General features: G+C 35.6%; 1 non-coding gene across 1 annotated transcript; it reads left to right on the top strand.

The window, feature by feature from the left end:
• Nucleotides 1–956: 956 nt before the first annotated feature.
• Nucleotides 957–1064, top strand: LOC112738784 (small nucleolar RNA R71). The gene has a single exon (XR_003169732.1). It is a non-coding gene; the product is annotated as a small nucleolar RNA R71 (small nucleolar RNA).
• The last annotated feature ends 3640 nt before the right edge of the window (nucleotides 1065–4704 follow it).

Here is a 4704-nt window from a genome sequence, read left to right as displayed (position 1 = left end):
TCATTCTCTTCAGAAGAGGAATATTCATCAGAGCTCATGAAAGGCATAAGGAGGTTCAATGGAATCTCTATGGTCTCTAGATGAGCCTCAGAGTCCTTTGGTTCCTCAGAGGGAAGCTCCTTATTGGTCACTGGACGTCCCAGGAGGTCTTCCTCCTTGGGATTCACGTCCTCCTCTCCCTCATTGGGTTCGGCCATTTTGCTTATGTCAATGGCCTTGCACTCTCCTTTTGGATTCTCTTCTGTATTGCTTGGGAGAGTACTGGGATGGATTTCAGTGATCCTTTTACTCAGCTGGCCCACTTGTGCTTCCAAATTTCTAATGGAAGACCTTGTTTCATTCATGAAACTCACAGTGGCCTTGGACAGATCAGAGACTAAGTTTGCCAAATTAGAAGTATTTTGTTCAGAGTTCTCTGTCTGTTGCTGAGTGGATGGTGGAAAAGGTTTATTATTGTTAAACCTATTTCTTTCACCATTATTAAAGCCTTGTTGAGGCTTTTGATCCTTCCATGAGAAATTTGGATGATTTCTCCATGATGAGTTATAGGTGTTTCCATAAGGTTCACCTAAGTAATTCACCTCTGCTATTGCAGGGTTCTCAGGATCATAAGCTTCTTCTTCATAAGAAGCCTCTTGAGTACTGTTGGATGCAGCTTGCATTCCATTCAGACTCTGAGAGATCATATTGACTTGCTGAGTCAATACTTTGTTCTGAGCCAATATGGCATTTAGAGTGTCAATCTCAAGAACTCCCTTCTTCATAGGCGTCCCATTATTCACAGGATTCCTTTCAGAAGTGTACATGAACTGGTTATTAGCAACCATGTCAATGAGTTCTTGAGCTTCTGCAAGCATTTTCTTTAGGTGAATGGATCCACCTGCAGAAGTGTCCAGTGACATCTTTGATAGCTCAGATAAACCATCATAGAATATATCCAGGATGGTCCATTCTGAAAGCATGTCAGAAGGACACTTTTTGGTCAACTGTTTGTATCTTTCCCAAGCTTCATAGAGGGATTCACCTTCTTTCTGTCTGAAGGTTTGAACATCAGCTCTAAGCTTGCTCAGCTTTTGAGGAGGAAAGTACTTGGCTAAGAAAGTCGTGACCAGCTTATCCCAAGAGTTCAGGCTGTCTTTGGGTTGAGAATCCAACCATAATCTAGCTCTGTCTCTTACAGCAAAAGGGAAAAGCATGAGCCTGTAGACTTCAGGATCTACTCCATTAGTCTTAACAGTATCACATATCTGCAAGAATTCAGTTAAGAACTGAAAAGGATCTTCAGATGGAAGTCCATGAAACTTGCAGTTCTGTTGCATCAGAGAAACTAATTGAGGTTTCAGCTCAAAATTGTTTGCTCCAATGGCAGGAATGGAGATGCTTCTTCCATGTAAATTGGAATTAGGTGCAGTAAAGTCACCAAGCATCTTCCTTACATTATTATTATTTTCGGTTGCCATTTCCTCTTCCTGTTCGAAAATTTCTGAAAGGTTATCTCTGGATTGTTGTAATTTAGCTTCTCTTAATTTTCTCTTCAGAGTCCTTTCAGGTTCTGGATCTGCTTCAACAAGAATGTTCTTGTCCTTGCTCCTGCTCATATGACAAAGAAGAGGGCACAGAAAAAATAATAATAATAATAGAGATCCTTTATACCACAGTATAGGGATCCCTGTGTGAGTAGAAGAAGAGGAGGAGACAAAGAATGTAATGTAATGGAAAAAACACAACTGTGAGGAGGGTTGAGATGTGAGATGAGATGTTAGTAAATGAATAAATAAATAGAATAAGATGGGAGAGGGAGAATTTTCGAAAAATATTTTTGAAAAAGAGTTAGTAATTTTCGAAAAATTTTGAAATCAAAAATAAAAATAATTAGTTAATTAAAAAGAAATTTTGAAAAAGAAGGAAGGGATTTTCGAAAATGAGAGAGAGAGAGAGTTAGTTAGGTGGTTTTGAAAAAGATAAGAAACAAACAAAAAGTTAGTTAGTTAGTTGAAACAAATTTTGAAAAGATAGGAAGTTAGGAAGTTAGAAAAGATATTTTGAAATCAAATTTTTGAAGAAGATAAGATAAGAAGATATTTTTGAAAAGATATGTTTGAAATTAGTTTTGAAAAAGATTTGATTTTTAAAATCCCAATTAATGACTTGATTCACAAGAAATCACAAAATATGATTCTAGAACTTAAAGTTTGAATCTTTCTTAACAAGCAAGTAACAACTTGAAATTTTTGAATCAAAACATTAATTGATTATGTTATTTTCGAAAATTTGATATAAAAATAAGAAAAAGATTTTTGAAAAATATTTTTGGAATTTTCGAAAATAACTAAGAAATTTGAAAAAGATTTGATTTTTGAAAAAGATTTTGAAAAAGATAAGATTTTCAAATTGAAAATTTGATTTGACTCATAAGAAACAACTTGATTTTAAAAATTTTTGAAAAAGTCAACTCAAATTTTCGAATTTGATGAGAGAAAAAGGGAAAGATATTTTTTTTATTTTTGAATTTTTTTTATGATGCAAGAGAAAAACACTAAAAAGATGCAATGCATGAAATTTTTAGATCAAAACTATGAATGCATGCAAGAATGCTATGAATGTCGAGATGAACACCAAGAACACCGTGAATGTCAAGATGAACATCATAGACACAATTTTGAAAAAATTTTTAATGCAAAGAAAACATGCAGGACACCAAACTTAGAATTCTTTAATGCTTAGACACTAGGAATTCAAGAATGCATATGAAAAACACCAAACAACACAAAACAAAAAAAATCATCAAGATCAAACAAGAAGACTTACCAAGAACAACTTGAAGATCATGAAGAACACTATGAATGCATGAAATTTTCGAAAAATGCAAGATGCACATGCAATTGACACCAAACTTATAACATGACTCAAGACTCAAACAAGAAACATGAAATATTTTTGATTTTTATGATTTTCTAAATTTTTTTTTTATTTTTATTTTATATTTTTCGAAAAACTATTTTGGAAAAGAAAAATAAGGATTCCAAAATTTTTTATATGAATTCCAGGAATCTTATGCTCTAAAGCTCCAATCAAAGGGTCAGGCATGGCTTAATAGCCAACCAAGCTTTAGTATATAATTACATGGACTGGAGTGATTAGTTGAATACCAATCCCAAAGCAGTTTGGGTATGGCTTTACAGCTAGATAGGATTCAACATGTTTCATGAAACACTAGAATTCATTCTTAAAAATTTTGAAGCCATAGAATAAATTATTTTTTGAAAACATTATTTTTATTATTATATTTATTATTTATTTTTTTTTCGAAAATAAAAGAAAAAAATTTTTGAAAGATTTTTGAAAAATTTTTGAAAAGAAAACAAAAAGAAAATTACCTAATCTGAGCAACAAGATGAACCGTCAGTTGTCCAAACTCGAACAATCCCCAACAACGGCGCCAAAAACTTGGTACGCGGAATCGTGATTACACTTTAATTATGTAAAATTCATTGCTCTTTCTTTCCCTGGAAATGGCGCCAAAAACATGATGCCAAGACCATGGTTCACAACTCCGTGTAACTAACCAGCAAGTACACTGGGTCGTCCAAGTAATACCTTACGTGAGTAAAGGTCGAATCCCACGGAGATTGTTGGTATGAAGCAAGCTATGGTCACCTTGCAAATCTCAGTTAGGCAGATATAAATTGATAATGGTGTTTTCGAATAATAATTAATAGAATAGGGATAGAAATACTTATGTAATTCATTGGTGAGAATTTCAGATAAGCGAATGGAGATGCTTTCGTTCCTCTGAACCTCTGCTTTCCTGCTATCTTCATCCAATCAGTCTTACTCCTTTCCATGGCTGGCTTTATGTGATACATCACCATTGTCAACGGCTAATTTCGGTCATCTCTCGGGAAAATGATCCAATGCCCTGTCACGGCACGGCTAATCGTCTGGAGGCATCACCCTTGTCAATGGCTTCATCTTATCCTCTCAGTGAAAATGATCAACGCACCCTGTCACGGCACGGCTATTCATCTGTCGGTTCTCGATCATGCTGGAATAGGATTTACTATCTATTTGCGTCTGTCACTAACGCCCCGCAATCGCGAGTTTGGAGCTCGTCACAGTCATTCATTCATTGAATCCTACTCGGAATACCACAGACAAGGTTTAGACTTTCCGGATTCTCTTGAATGCCGCCATCATTCTAGCTTACGCCACGAAGATTCTGATTAAGAGATCTAAGAGATACTCATTCAGTTGAAGGTAGAACGGAAGTGGTTGTCAGGCACGCGTTCATAGGGAATGATGATGATTGTCACGTTCATCACATTCAGATTGAAGTACTAATGAATATCTTAGAAGCGAAATAAGATGAATTGAATAGAAAACAGTAGTACTTTGCATTAATCTTTGAGGAACAGCAGAGCTCCACACCTTAATCTATGGAGTGTAGAAACTCTACCGTTAAAAATACATAAGTAAAAGGTCCAGGCATGGCCGAATGGCCAGCCCCTCTGATCTAAGAACCAGGCGTCCAAAGATGTCTAATACAATAGTAAAAGGTCCTATTTATAATAAACTAGTCACTAGGGTTTACAGAAATAAGTAATTGATGCATAAATCCACTTCCGGGGCCCACTTGTGTGTATTTGGGCTGAGCTTTAACTTTCCATGTGCAGAGGCCATTTGTGGAGTTGAACGCCAGGTTTG

The sequence above is a fragment of the Arachis hypogaea genome, chromosome 13 (assembly GCF_003086295.3).
Source record: "Arachis hypogaea cultivar Tifrunner chromosome 13, arahy.Tifrunner.gnm2.J5K5, whole genome shotgun sequence".
In the NCBI taxonomy this organism is placed as follows: Eukaryota; Viridiplantae; Streptophyta; class Magnoliopsida; order Fabales; family Fabaceae; genus Arachis; species Arachis hypogaea.
The sequence above is the reverse complement of the archived record's forward strand: the minus strand, read 5'-3'. Positions and strand labels throughout refer to the sequence as shown.